The sequence below is a fragment of the Hypanus sabinus genome, chromosome 2 (assembly GCF_030144855.1).
Source record: "Hypanus sabinus isolate sHypSab1 chromosome 2, sHypSab1.hap1, whole genome shotgun sequence".
Lineage (NCBI taxonomy): Eukaryota > Metazoa > Chordata > Chondrichthyes > Myliobatiformes > Dasyatidae > Hypanus > Hypanus sabinus.
In genome coordinates this window covers 176,236,362-176,252,272 of record NC_082707.1, presented here as the reverse complement: position 1 = coordinate 176,252,272, position 15,911 = coordinate 176,236,362, and the positions used below count along the sequence as shown (strand labels likewise).

At 42.7% G+C, this 15,911-nt stretch overlaps 1 long non-coding RNA gene across 2 annotated transcripts in view; it reads left to right on the top strand.

Moving 5' to 3' along the window:
• Window positions 1-2,270: 2,270 nt before the first annotated feature.
• LOC132387631 (uncharacterized) overlaps window positions 2,271-15,911 on the top strand; it is a 64,794-nt gene continuing 51,153 nt past the window's right edge. For both annotated transcript variants that reach the window (XR_009509957.1, XR_009509958.1), the window contains exon 1: window positions 2,271-2,458. This is a non-coding gene — a long non-coding RNA (uncharacterized LOC132387631). The remainder of the gene's footprint in view (window positions 2,459-15,911) is intronic.

Below are 15,911 nucleotides of genomic sequence, written 5' to 3'. Positions count from 1 at the left end.
CATTACGCAGGCTGCCTTCAATACATTCTTAAGATCAACAAACAGATGGAACCAGTCATATTCCTTCTTACCTTATCATTTCCCCTTGTCCAGTCCCCTACGGCTTACATCTATGACCCCCTCTGGCATCCTTTTCAACTTGGATAGTTTCCAATTTCCTGGTCCCAGATAGCTCATTTCATTAAGACCATTCACTTTCACCAGACCTACAACCCATCCCAAGCTGACCTACCATGAATCAGGGCCAGAAAACAGTCTTCCTCCTTTGTAATCTTCTCTTGTTTGACCAAACATATTTGTGCATTTAAAGAAAGCCAGTTTTGTTCTATTCTCCACATTTTTTCTCAAACCCTTTCTTCTTCAAGCAAGAGAAATGGTTTGGTTTTCTTTGTCTTAACTCTGCCCCCGGCCTTCCTGTTTAATGAATCACCTTCCAGAATTTGCCACTTTCAATCAGAATCAGGTTAAAATCTCCCTGGCATATGTCATGAAATATGTTGTTCTGCGGCAGTACCCATGGACCTGTACGCAAAGATTCACGGCCAATCGGTGTCATCTTGTACATTGATGTGAAAACACCGACAGTTTCATCATAGTCTCCTTCCATCACCTATGCAAACATTTCAAGAAGATTATTCCCTTTTTTCAGCTCTGGTTTACTCCCTCCATCTCCACCAACAGTAATTTCCCTTCCCCAAGCATTTTCCAAGGCAAATAGGAAATATACAATAAGAATCCTTTCCCATCATCTTGAGATCTGCACATTCCTTTCAGGGCAAGGCAGTGATTCACTTACATTCTTCCGATTTTGTGCATTGTGCTCACAACCTGGTGTGCTTCACATTGTAGAGTGCAAGTGCAAGCTGGGTGATCACCTTGCAGAACAACTTTCAAGGATTCTTAATATATCAAAATAAACTTTGACTCAGCCAAGCCCAAGCCCAGCTGCAAGAGGAGGAAGGTTAGGCAAGGGGCCAGCAACCCCATTCTGTAAAAGCCCAGAGCTATAGAAATGCCAACAGAAGCTCCAAAGATCTCCTCCCTGCGAGAGGAAGGATCTTTACCTAGATGGGTTATACCTGGGGACAACCTGAAACACTAGCCCAGGACAGAGGACTCTGGCGAGTTGCAGTGGGCAGCCGTATGCTCCAGTCCGGGTGATGGGCTCAGACAAAACAAACTTCATTCATAATAAACTAATTATTTTTCATCATGCTTGAGAATTGGAATCAGGTTCGTCCAATTGTCAAGGATGATCCCGAACTCCCCCCACCCCCCCACTTCTCACTCGCGTTCTGATCGCTATACAGCGCCTTTAGTTCCTTACACAGTAAACATAACGACCTCGGTATGAAATAGAAAGATCACACTTGATTTTTCCATAACAATGCAATTTTCCACGCCATACTGCCCGATTCCCTCAAGGTTCAGAAATTAGCTGATCTGTGTTTTGAATGAGTACAATAACTGAGCCTGAGAAACCCAAAGGTTCACAACTCAATGACTTTTCTCTATCTCAGAACTGAATGAACTATCTCGTATGGTTGGTTGACGGTCATGACAGTTGGTTCTAGAAACCAACTGAAGCAACATCCTCCCTTGTATGCAGCCTGTCAACACCTAAAATAGTTACAACAGACTCAGCCCACTGAATTTCTCTTTGTACAGGCAACTGGTTATTCCCGGAACCTGTGAAGGGACATTTCTCTGCACTCCTAACAGCACGTACCTTAAGAGACCACAAATGAAATTACGCGAGGGCTTGTTTAATGAGTCAGTGGGAGGTTCGTGAGATGGTGTATTCAGGGTGGCTCTCAGGCTTGAAAAAAGGCAGAGGCAACAATGTTGAAAAAGTGAAAGGAAGTAGTAATGAAATAACACATAATAGCAAAACGTACGCTAAATTGTTTTGTTAGACTAGTACGGCCATCACAGAATGCACGTTTTTAATGGTGCATTTTCCGCCATTTCTTCCCCCACCCCTATCGAGCAAAATCCGGGTGTGGTTCGGATTGCCAGTGCGGTTAACTGGTGAGATACCACCCGGACCCGGGCTTACGGCTAAACTCCGGCACCAGCCCCGTGCTCTTGTTGATACACGGTGTCGCTGCGATTTGATTGGTCTTTTCGACCGCTTTTGGGGGTCGGCTTGCTGCACTTGTTTTGGGTGCGATTGGCGGAATTGAGTTCCCCTCCGGCTGATGGTGGGCGTAGCTAAACATGATTGGTCGCCGTTCTTGCAGAAGGCCCATTCTGCGAAGTGATTGGTTAGTATGTGCAGCACCGGTGCAGATCCCTGCTGAATATTAGGCACGGCTGTAGTGTTAACGTTGGAGTAAAGTATCCTTGAACGTAGTAAATTTGGGAGTTTTCCTACAAATGATGACCGAGGTGGTGATACTGTGATATTCTCCAGTCCGGTAGGGAACTCAAAGTTGATGTGCTTTCGGCAACACGAGTAAGACATGGCAAAAGAGTCCTTTTCATTGTGCACTTCATGTATTTGATAAATGCTGCTGTTAAACTTCGTTGTGAGTAGCGTGATGAGAAAATGCATTTCTTGTTTTCGGCGTAAATTGTATCTCCTTTCAAATGCTTCTTCCCCCCCCCCCCCCCACATCCAAACATGAAACAAGGTAAGTAATATAATTCAATGCTTTAATTTACCCGCGCCGTCGGTACCAGAATCGAAGTGGAATGAGTTTGTCATGGCCCTTTCTTATCTACGCCCATCCTCGCTAGAAGTAATGAATGCTTATTTTTTTTATGTATTAGCAACGAGAAATGTGTGATACAATGATCTGTTGACTGATGTTTATGATAAATATTTGAAATGCAGAGTTCATTGGGAAGTGGGGTTAAATGCGTGGTCTAAAGAGAATAGGTGGAATGGTTATGTTGTTGCCATGTCAGTGGTTGGTTCATATTGCAATCTGCGTACAAACAAAAAGTTGATAAATTATGTGAAATTTTAGTTATTTTATAAATGACCATTTATGCTGTTCTGTTACTGGAATTTGGTTTTGTGATTACTGCAGATTATATTTGAATGGATCTGTGGTGAAAAGTTAGAATCCTTACATTGTATCATGGATGTTCAAAAACTACACAATAAATGCATTGTGAGAATGATTAATGAGGAGCCCAGCGATTTCATAAATGTTTCTTCATTCACCTAGTTGTAGCTTAGTGGAAAAATTGTAACTAGAAAATCATATCTATTCAAACTGATGCAGATCACCATGCGATCAAATATTGCTTGGAGCATATTGGTAAATATTAATGTCGTTCTCATGTTTTGTGTGGAAAGAATTGTACTGAGTAAGCTGTAAATGCTCAAAGACTCTGGGATGAATTGTCTTTCACTTTTTAATGATCTTTGACATCCTTTCTTTCCTGAATGTTGTTTAAGTACCACACAAGTTCTGTAAAATCGCACAACTGGTGACCTTCATTCCTGGAAATCCAGTTCCTCCATCTGTTGTTGACAATGAGTGAAAAATTTAGCTTGGGCTAATGATATGAACGAATGCTTATGTGCAACACCAATTCTATTCTTAAATATCCAGTGCTCTTCAAGACAGTTTGATGCCATGGATACATGGATAGTTTTACAGTGGGTATATTCCAAACACTCTGATTTCATGGAAAAGTACAGGTTAATCATTGATTTGCCAATTTGTTCAAGGTGATTGATGAATTTTTTTGGTGGTAGTCTTTCTGTGGACTGGCAAAACTCAGTTACTAATGATCATGCAAATAATTTGAACAAAAGTGGAAGTGCAGTGAATTGAGAACGTCGGCTGGTACATGTTATGGAAGCCAGTGCTAGAGAGTAGGGTTACAGGGATGCAGTAACTGTGATACTAGATATCTATAAAGGACCTACTAGGTTAGTGTTAATAGATTTGGATGGAGCAATATAACATGTCCAAATCAATAGATGAAGCCAGACAGGGCAAAATGAAATTCAGAGCTGGGAATGGCAATTTACACAAGTAAAGTGAATGATCAAAAATGTGGCAAATGGTTTTCATTGGTAACATGTGGTATAACCCACATTGTACTCAAAGGTAAACATTAAAATATTTTCCTCGTGGGACAAAAGGAATTGTGTGCCAGAGCACGTAACGTTAAAAGACAAAACATTGGTACAAACTATAATTTAAATCTTAGTCCAGCCTATTTGGAATATATATCTTCTGAGGTTTCAACACGAGGGAGCATTGGTTAGATCCCTAATGAAGTACAAAGTTCAGGTATTGTATTGGCATTCTGGTCTAGACAAGCTTTGTATCAATTCTAGCTTTGTATCAATTATCAAGCAGTTTCACCAATTAGGGTTGCAAATGGTTACATTTTGTGAAATCTAAAATTCACAGGCTTTGCATTTATAGAAGAATGCAAGATCTTTAATAAAGTAGGCATGTTTAGAATATCTATAGATGGAAAAATGTAGTAGAAGGAAATATACTTAAAATGAATCTGGTTTACTTAGAGCTGAAATAGTATTGTGGAAATCTGGCACTTTCTCAGAGTAGTAGGATTTTGGGTTAGTTGGAAGTGTGAGTGACTATATTTAATAATCCAAGTCTATCGAGGCATGAATAAGTACAGTTAAGGTATTAGCAGGCCATAATTGGACCGAATGCCAGAGCAGGCTGGACAGACTGAATGCTCTCTACATATTTTGCTTCTGCAGAGTGCCATTATGTTAGGAATCTTATTTGTTAGAACATAGAAATCTATGGCACATTAAAAGCCCCTTGGCCCACAATGTTGTGCCGACCATGTAACCTACTCTAGAAACTGCCTAGAATTTCCCTACTGCAAAACCCTCAATTTTTCTAAGCTCCATGTTTCTAAGAGTCTCTTAAATGACCCTATTGTATTCACCTCCCCCACAGTTGCCAGCAGCACATTCCAAGCACCCACCATTTACCTCTGACATTCCTTCTGTATCTACTTCCAATCACCTTAAAACTCTGCCCACTTGTGTTAGCCATTTCAGGAAATGGCTGGGAAAAAGCCTCTGTCTAACCCCATGATCAATGCCTCTCATTTTATACACCTCTATCAGGTCACCTCTCATCCTCCGTCGCTCCAAGGAGAAAAGGCCAAGTTGACTCAACCTATTCTCATATGGCATGCTCCCCAATCCAGGCAACATCCTTGTAAATCTCCTCAGCACTCTTTCTATCGTATCCACATCCTACATATAGTGAGGTGACTGGAAAAGAACACATTTCTCCAAGTAACCACTGTAACCAATGTTGTTGCATTTTTCATTGGACTTCATAATGCCAGATTCAATAAACATTGCCTAACTTGGAACTTTGAACCTGAGTTTGTTTATATATTAACCTCAACCTTTTGTGTTTTAACCATCAGTTTGCTTAAGGTGTCATATTTCGACCCTAAGTCAGAAAGTTATGTGATAAAGTTCCAACTCCTTCAAGAATTGGGAATGCAGTTTCATTTGCCAAGTGGTGGGTTATCTGAGATGCTATGTTTTAGATGGGAGACTAACCTTATGGTTGGGTGGATGCAGAGTTACTAGGTCACCTGCAAGTGACTTTGGGTCTCGCCAGATCACCTGGAACGTACCATGTAAGCTGTTGTATTGTGTCAGGATCCGATAAATTGACATGCTTTTTCAGTGAAAGCTTGCTGCTGCTTCTATCTCTCTGCCCCCATCTCTCTTTCATCTGGTCTGGGTTTTATTTTAATGCTACATATTGCTGGTGATGTCTTATACCCTCCTAATGTAATGAGAGTGTCAATCTGCTTCCTAATAATACGTTTCCTAAAATGCAGGAGATCCGAGATTGTTTGTCTAGAAGAGGGACTTTCATGTAATGCCTTGGCCAGCAACACTGGATTTTGCAATCACCTTTTTCTGCCTTGGCCAAATGCTAATGTCTCTAGTCCCAAACCTAGGGCAAAGAAAATATTATTCCTCTTTATCAGCTCTTTATAGCAAACGGAGAACACTTGGGATGACAGGGGAAAGTGTTGCTCACATTAGCCCCTTGGTTACATAAACTTGTTTTATGTATGGAGCCCTGGGGGCTGGCTGGGGGCGGTCGGTCCTGGAGTAGGTGGCCTGCGTTGGAGGGTTAGTGGGCGGGTGATGAATGGATACAAAAGGGGGCTTGTTGTTGCTGCTTGTGTTCTGTGGAAAGTTGTGGGCATGCTATGTTGGCACAGGAATGTGTGGTGAAACAGCTTCAGCACATCTTTGGGTGTGCTGATCGTTAGCACAAATGATGCACTTCACTTTATGTTTCCATGTACATCTGATAAATAATTCTGAATCTGTCTCAATATTGAGGTTTTAGTTGGAGATTAATTTTTTTTCCAAATTGGACTTCTATTAATTTGAAGTTCTTTAGTGACAGCCTACTTAATCCTCACCATTTGATTTTGTATTTTGACATGTGGCTCCCACACCTCAATTCGTATCCTTTCATCAGATTGGTGGTGTCCTCCACTGAAGCTTGTTTTTAAGGAAAACGTGCACAGCGATAGCAGATGTTGTTAGATGCCACCAGAGGTGGTCCAGATCTCGTGGAGCCCGCTGTGTGTCACAGCCTGGCGTGGGGAATTAGAATTCTCATAGTGCTTTACTGGGCTGTTCTTGGAAAGAGTTTTCCAAAGTTTATGTTCTTGCTCGATGTCGCAAAACATTCATTACTGGAAGGGAAACTGGAAGTTGCGGTGTCTTTAATTGCTGCATCCTGTACTCGTACAAGCAAGGACTCTGAACCCTACCCATCCTTTCAAACTGCCGTTGAGCGTAGATTTTCTGTTCTCATCAATTATGTATTAGGTTACTACCTTTGGATTTAATCGTGGATTTATGACTAACGTCGTTTTCAAACGTATTCCCAAATCCTTAGCAATTTCCGCTGCTTTTACTAACTGTTCTTGCGTGCGTACCTATAACGCAATCCAATCGTTGAATTTCGCCCATCCCTCAAAGTTAGACACTCCCCTTGGTTCTTGAAAGTTGCAGTCGTACCATGCGTTTCAGCACGTACGCATGGTTTGATTTGAGCTGGCGAGTGCGACGAGCGGTTCGGGCTGTTCTTGTGCTCGGCTCCCCTGGGGAGGCAAGTGCCTGTGATCACGTACTCCAGGGGGGCGGAGATATTGGCCGCTGCGCCGTGCATGCAGAAACAGATGGGCTGCGAATGATATGCACGGTCTGGTCTGGTCTGGAAGTGCATTTGTCGTTCCTGAAAACCATCGATCGATGCACTGCCGACTTGTTCAGCAATGATCTCTAATGGGGGGGGGGGCTTTAAATTTGTTTTAGAAGATGTTTAATAGATGAGAAAATTAAGTCAATTTTGTCAAAACAATTAAATAGGAATATGACGTCAAGCTGAAAATATTAGGAAATCTGTAGCAATAGCATTCCTAAAGTTCTATTCGCACTGTAAACCAAATCAGCATTTGACACACTGCCCTCACCCTACCCCAACCTCTTCCCGCCAAGAGCCTCTGAATTCACCTTGTTAACCAAGCTTTTACCTACGATTCTGAAACTTTCCCTTCAGTTGGGTGACAGGCTTTGAGGAGCACCTTGAGATGTTGTAAACATTAAACGTGCTTATATAAATGTAAGGCATTTAGAGTGAAGTTAATATGTCAGACGTGAGAAATCAAGTATAAGTGCTGTGTCTATTAATCTGTCCACTTGCAGTAGATGGGAATTAATGTTCCATTAAATGTTGTACTAATGATGCTTCAGCCCAATTTAAAAGTGAAATGTGTTAAGATTTACACTTTGACAATACCAGCAACTTGCTGGTCAGATTGCTAATACATGACTCATCTGCAAAACCTTTCTTTCCCTTTCCTTGCCATTCAAACAAGTGGATGTTCTGGCCATGTATAGGCTCTATGTGACTTCTGTCATTCCACTCAACTTGATGCAAAGATCACCTTTCTGCTAAGGTGATCCCTTTCAAAATCTAAACACAAAAATACAACTGCAGATGATTCCTGATGAAAGGTCTCGGCCCGAAACGTTGGCTACTCTTTTCTCACGGATGCTGCCTGACCTGCTGAGTTCTTCCAGCGTTGTGTCCCTTTCAAGATCTTTTGTATCATTGAAACAGTCAAAACATGGAAGTGAAATCTCATGGTTTACATTAAGAACTCTTAAAATACTACCCTCTTGATGAATATAGTTTTGCTTGATGCATTTCTTTTCTCACCAGTCCAATGTTAAGAGAAGCCCAAATAATTGGCAGCATTGTAGTGTAGTGGTTAGTCTAAAGCCAGCAAAAACGGGTTCAGTTCTGCCACTGTACCTTCTCATGTCCTCTTCCTGTAACCTTTGACACCCTCAATAAATCAAAAACCTATCAAACTGAAAGTTCAAAAGTTAATTTATTATCATGTACAACCCTGAGGTTAATTTTCCTGCAGGCATGCTCGATAAATCTATAGTAGAATTCAATGAAAGACCACACCAACTTGGGTGTTTAACCCAGACACAAACGAGAAAATCTGCAGATGCTGGAAATCCGAGCAACACACACAAAATGCTGGAGGAGCTCAGCAGGCCAGGCAACATCTATGGAAAAGAGTAAACAGTCAATGTTTTGGGTAGAAACCCTTCTGCAGGACTGGAGGAAAAAAAGCTGAGGAGTAGGTTTAACAGGTGGGGGGAGGGGAGAGAGAAACACCAGGTGACGGGTGAGACCTGGAGGGGGAGGGATGAAATAAAGAGCTGGGAAGTTGATGGTGAAAGAGTCGGAAGGCAGGCGGTGGTGAGCTGGTACCAGCCTCCACATCCAGCACACAATTCTCCGAAACTTCTGCCACCTCCAACAGGATCCCATCACAAAGCACATCTACCCCCCCCCCCACCCCAATTTTCTGCTGGCCAAAGAGTTCACTCCCTACATGACTCTCTTGTCCATTTGTCCCTCCCCACTGATCTACTCCTGACACTTACCCTTGTAAGCAGAACAAGTGCTACACCTGCCCCTACATCTCCTACCTCACTACCATTCAGGGCCCTAAACAGTTTTTGCAGCTGAGGCAACACTTCACCCGTGAGTCTGTTGGGGTCACATACTGTGTCCGGTGTTCCTGGTGTGGCCTCCTGTATATTGGTGAGACCTGACATAAATTGGGAGACTGCTTTGCCGGGCGCCTATGCTCCACCCACCAGAAAAAGCAGGATCTCCCAGTGGCCACCCATCTTATGTCCACTTCCCATTCCAATTATGTCCATCCATGGCCCCCTCCATTGTTGTGATGAGGCACACTTAGGTTGGAGGAACATCACCTTGTATTCTGTTTGAGCAACCTCCAACCTGATGGCATGAAAATTAATTTCTCAAACTTCCGGTAATGCCCCTCATTCACCCTCCTTATCTCCTTGCCTGCCCAACACCTCACTCTGGTGCTCCTACCCCCTCTTCTTTTCCATGGCTTTCTCTTCTTCACCAACTTCCCAGCTCTTTACTTCATTCCTCTCTCTTCCGGTTTCACCTATCACCTTGTGTTTCTCTCTCTCCTCCCCCCACCTTTTAAATCTCCTCCTCATCTTTTTTTCTCCAGTCCTTCTGAAGGGCCTCAGCTGAAACGTTGACTGTACTCTTTTCCTAGTTGCTGCCTGGCCTCGGAGTTCCTCCAGCATTTTGCGTATGTTCACCAGTGCCTTAGAAAGCCTCAGCATTACATCATTGCTTTTATATTCTAATCCTCTCGAGATGAATGATAACATTACATTTGCCTTCCTCACCACTGACTCAACCTGCAAGTTAATCTTTAGGGAATCCTGCATGAGAACTCCCAAATCCCTTTGCACCTCAAATTTTTGAATTTTCTCTCCTTTTCAAACACAGTCCCTGCTTTTATTTCTTCTACCAAAGTGCATGACCATACACTTCCCAACACTGTATTCTATCTGCCACTTCTTTGCTCTTTCTCCTAATGTAAGCCCTTGTGCAGCTCTTCAATACTACCTGCACTTTCACCCGTTTTTGTATTGTCTGCAAACTTGGTCAAAAAGCCATCAATTCTGACATCTAGATCATTGACATACAATGTAAAAAGAAGTTGTCCCAATACCGACCCAAGCAGAAATGTTGAAAGAGTTCAGCCCATCAAGCAGTGTTGTGGAAAGAGAAACCAGTTAATGTTATCTGGCATTAAGTGAACATTGCTCAGGCTGATAATGATCTGATATTCCTTTGGGTAATAGTAGGTGGGGTGAGCTGGAGAGAAATCAAATAGATAATATTACAGGCTTGGGAACCAACTTAAAAAAAACGCTTCCATATTTCTTTAAATAGACTGTTTCCGTGCTCTTGGAGCAGTTGCTGATATCTGCCTCAAGTTTCCTGACACCTCATTTCTGCTTTGCTGCTGTTTTGATTTTGGGCTGTTTATTGCAAATATTGGGGAAAACTAAAACTTCTGCAAAGTGCAAAGACAGAAGTTTTTGCAAAGAATTATTGATAAAACTTGCATTCCATGTTTTGAGTTTACAGTGACATTCACTTTTAATTCATATTGTAGTTCATCACAAAAGATACTTGAGTTCTTGCTTAAGAACCCAAGTTCCATTGTTTCTTACTGCATTCTGACAGTAGGATTCTGCCCTCTACTCTCTTCTATGTAGTCATTCACCCCTTGGGTCCTATGTATAGGGGCCACCATATAGGGGCTCTTCCTCATACTTTCAGCAGAGGGCTTTACAGAATGAATGGCTGTCTCTGTCTAGTTGAGACTCAGATTATGCAGCATAGACCTAAGCCTTTGTACAGTCCAGTTACATATCTATACTTAACTCTTGGATCATAAACTAAGAACTCAGGAACCTAATAGCAGGAGTTGGCCACCAGGCCCCTCAGAAGCTTGCTGTGTCATTAAATGTGATTAAGACTGATTGATCTATGCTGGGCTCATCTTCTCTTGTGTTCCAGTTCACCATAAACCTCAATTTCTGAATCTTCTAATCCATCTCTGCCTTAAACATGTCTAACAATCTGGCCTCTGTTACCATTGGGGACAGAGTTCCAGAGATTCACTACCCTCTGAAAGAAGACATTTATATGTGTTGTAATTTCAAATGAACAGTCTCTTATTTTGCATCAGTCTTCATTGTGGAAGACACCAGCAGTGTGTCAGGTGTTGAAGGGTGTGAAGGAAGAGAAGTGGGTGCAGTTACTATTACAAGGGAGAAGGTGCTGAAAAAGCTGAAAGACCTAAGGGCACATCAGTCATCCGAGCCAGATGACCTGCACCCTAGGGTTCTGAAAAAGAACGTGATAGAGATTGTGGAGGCATTAGTAATGATCTTTCAAAAATCATTGGCCTCTGGCATAGTGCCAGAGGACTGGACAATTGCAAGTGTCACTCCACTCTTTAGGAAAGGAGGGAGGCAGCAGAAAGGAAACTATAGACCAGTTAGCCAGACCTCAGTGGTTGGGAAGATGTTGGAGTCAATTGTTAAGGATGAGCTTGTGGGGTACTTGGTGACACAACAAGATGGGACACAGTCAGCATGGTTTCCTTAAGGGAAAATCCTGTCTAAGAAACTTGTTGGAATTCTTTGAGGAGATTACAAGTAGGATAGATAAAGTGGATGCACTGGATGTTGTATATTTGGACTTTCAGAAGGCCTTTGACAAGGTGCCACACATGAGGCTGCTTAACAAGTTAAGAGCCTATGGCAGGGGTCAGCAACCTTTACCACTGAAAGAGCCACTTGGACCCGTTTCCCACAGAAAAGAAAACACTGGGAGCCGCAAAACCCGTTTGACATTTAAAATGAAATAACACTGCATACAACTTTTTGTTTTGCCTTTATGCTATGTATAAACAAACTATAATGTGTTGCATTTATGAAATTGATGAACTCCTGCAGAGAAAACGAAATTACATTTCTGCATGCAACAAAAACATTTTGAACTCCGAAAAAAAGACGTTGGGTTGAAGGTTACTTTTAGGTAAAATACTCAACGTCTATTTGAGTCCTTCTTGTATTTATGAAAAACGCCAAACTTAAATTTGCCGCCAGCTGCAAACCAAAAATAACGTCAGCCAGCTGTCAACCTGAAAAATAAAAGGACTATTTCACTGAACAATGGAAACATATGAATATACGTAAAATAATAGGCAATTAAAATATTTATCATACTTGGTCAGGTTGACTCACACCTGACAATGCAGTCGTATTCAGTAGGGATGGATCGATGCTTAGGGGAGTGACCGGGAAGGATGATGTGTTTTTTTCCTCTCTGAACTCACAGAAGCGTTTCCCAAACGATGTTTGCATTGCGATGATTGCAGAATGTAAATACTCCGAATTTATCATGTCGTGACATTGTTTGAACTCTCTCAAATTGGGGAAGTGAGACAATGTGCCTTTTTGTAAATCTCTGGCAAGCAACGTCAACTTGCGCTCGAATGCCAAAACATCCTCCAACATGTGCAGGGCTGTACCCCGTTGAAGAGCTGTGTTCAGCGTGTTCAGGTGCGCTGTCATGTCTACCATGAAGTGTAGCTTTTCCAGCCACTCTGGCTGTTCCAGCTCAGGAAAGTTGAGCCCTTTGCTGCCCAGGAAAGTTTTCACTTCTTCCAGACACGCGACAAAGCGTTTCAGCACCTCCCCTCTGGACAGCCAGCGATAAAAACACGTTGTAGCAGTTGCTACACGCAGTCAGTAAACTACAATCAAAGATAGCTTTATTCGAACTAAACAGCCTTTTAAGCCTCCCTCAACCCGCCCCCCCATGGGCGCGGATGCTGCAAAAGACACGTACTCACAAACCCCCGTAGGCTATCTCCCTTAGCCTGAACGCTGGCTAATTGTGAGCCGGTTCCAATGTGCCAGGAAATGGGTCGCCACAACGTCTTATTTAGATTGTACAAGATCACCATAATCTTCAAATTTAGATTTACATTTCAAAAACTAACAAACTAACATAAAATACATTTTAATTAAATACTGACCATGTAGCGGTGTGCTACACGCAGCGCTAAAATTACGACACGGAGTCGGTAACTGCAGTCGAAGGAAAAAACCTTATTCGAAATCTTCAGCCTCACTTTTAAGCCTCCCTCAACCTGCCCCCCATGGCGCAGAGGCTCCAAAGCTCTGTGCTCGCAAACCCCCGTAGGCTATCTAATTGTGAATCGGTTCGGATGTGCCAGGAAAAGGGTCGCCACAACCAATTATTTCCCAAAGCAACAGGGAGCCGCAGCACAGACGTAAAAGAGCCACATGTGGCTCCGGAGCCGCGGGTTGCCGACCCCCGGCCTATGGTATTACAGGAAAGTTACGACATGGTTAGAGCATTGGCTCACTAGGAAGCAGCGAACGGGAATAAAAGGATCCTTTTCTGGTTGGCTGCCAGTGATTAGTGATGTTCCACAGGGGTCGGTGTTGGGACTGATTCTTTTATGCTGTATATCAGTGATTTAGATGATGGAATAGATGGCTTTGTTGCCAAGTTTGCAGATGACATGAAAATTGGTGGAGGGGCAGGTAGTATTGAGGAAACAGTAGTTTGCAGAAGGACTTGGATTAGGAGAATGGTGGAAGAAATAAATGTGCAGACTATTTTCTAAATGGGGAGAAAATCCAAAAATCTGAAATGCAAGGGGACTTGGGAGTCTTTGCGCAGAACATCATAAAGGTTAACTTGCATGTCGAGTTGGTGGTGAGAAAGGAAAATGCAATGTTCACATTCATTTAAAGAAGTCTAGGGATGTGATGCTGAGGATTTATAAGGCATGGCTGAGGCCTCACCTTGAGTATTATGAACAGTTTTGGGCTCCTCATCTAAGAAAAGCTGTGCTGGCATTGGAGAGATTTCAGAGGAGGTTCACAAGGATGGCTCTGGGAATGAAAGGGTTATCATACGGGGAATGTTTGATGGCTCTGGTCAGTACTCACTGGAATTTAGAAGGATGGGGTGGGGGGGGAATCTCATTGAAACCTTCCGAATGTTGAAAGGTCTAGACCAGGGGTCGGCAACCCGTGGCTCCGGAGCCGCATGCGACTCTTTCATCTCTGTGCTGCGGCTCCCTATGGCTTTGGAAGATAAATGATGACTATTTAATTAAAATGTATTTTATGTTAGTTTGTTAGTTTTTGAAATGTAATTCTAAATTTGAAGATTATGGTGATCTTGTACAATCTAAATAAAATGTGTTTTTTGTCACTATTAATATACGTCACCACTGCCAGTGCCTGACACCCACCAGTGCGCGATTTCTTTAATTTTTCGATCCAAGGTAGGCTAACTATGGAGAATTCTTAAAAAAGAAAAGTGACTGAAGAAAACAGAACGTTTAATGATACGTGGGCAGATTCATTTGCTTTCACTGCTGACAAGACTGGTTTACCAGTATGCTTAATATGCAATGAGAAACTAGCAAACAACAAAAAGTCAAAAGTCGCAAGGCATTTCCAGAATAAACACGCAGCCTTTGCTCAAAAATATCCGGATGGAGATGAGAGAAAAAAAGCCATTTCGGAACTGATGCAGAAGGTTGATCTGAGCAAAAATCATTTCAAGAAGTGGATGATGTCTGGAAAATCAACTACATATGCTAGTTTTGTTGTCGCTCAGGAAATAGTCAGGCACGGGAAGCAGTTTACATATGGTGAATATATAAAAGAATCTTTCATTAAGATTTCAGAACATCTATTCACGGACTTTAAAACCAAGAGTGAAATTGTGCAGAAAATCAGGGATATGCCCCTCTCTGCAAAGACTGTCAAAGACAGGACCATAAAAATGGCAGAAGACATAACAAGACAGTAAATTAAAGACATCAATTCAGCTGTGGCCTACTCAATTGCCTGTGACGAGTCTAAAGACAAAGGTGATATTGAACAAATAGCGCTGTTCTGCCAGTATGTAAACTTTGTCGGGCCACAGGAAGAAATGATTGAGTTGATACCTCTAAAAGGCCGAACACGGGGGGAGGACATCTGTGAGGTTGTCTTGAATTGATTAAGAGCCAAAGTAATAAAGACCACCCACCTGGTGTCAGTAGCTACTGATGGGGCACCAAGTATGACAGGAGCGCACAAGAAATTTGTGGCTTTACTGCAGAAGTCGCTGGACAGAAAGCTGCTGACTTTTCACTGCATCTTGCACCAAGAGGCACTGTGCGCTCAAACATTTCCTCCGGAATGCACAGAAGTAATGGATGTTGTCATTCAGATTGTCAATAAAATAATGGCAAAAAGTTTAAATCACCGTCAATTCCGTTTGTTACTGGACGAGCTGGAAAGCGCATATTCTGATCTCCTGCCGGTCCGGTGTCTTTCCAGAGGGGAGGTGCTGAAACGCTTTGTCGCGTGTCTGGAAGAAGTGAAAACTTTCCTGGGCAGCAAAGGGCTCACCTTTCCTGAGCTGGAACAGCCAGAGTGGCTGGAAAAGCTACACTTCATGGTAGACATGACAGCGCACCTGAACACGCTGAACACAGCTCTTCAGGGGAAAGGACGCACTGCCCTGCACATGTTGGAGGATGTTCTGGCATTCGAGCGCAAGTTGACAGTGCTTGCCAGAAATTTACAGAAAGGCACATTGTCTCACTTCCCCAATTTGAGACAGTTCAAACAAGCTCACGACATGATAAATTCGGAGTATTTACATTCTGCAATCATCACAATGCAAACATCGTTTGGGAAACGCTTCTGTGAGTTCAGAGAGGTAAAAAACACATTATCCTCCCCGGTCACTCCTCGAAGCATCGATCCATCCCTACTGAATACCACTGCATTGGCAGGTGTGAGTCAACCTGATCTTGAGATGGAACTGGCCGAAATAGCCGACAAAGACATGTGGGTGTCCAAGTTTAGACGCTTGACAGCAGAGCTTGAAGATGTTGCCCGTCAGAAGGCCGTTCTTGCTCAG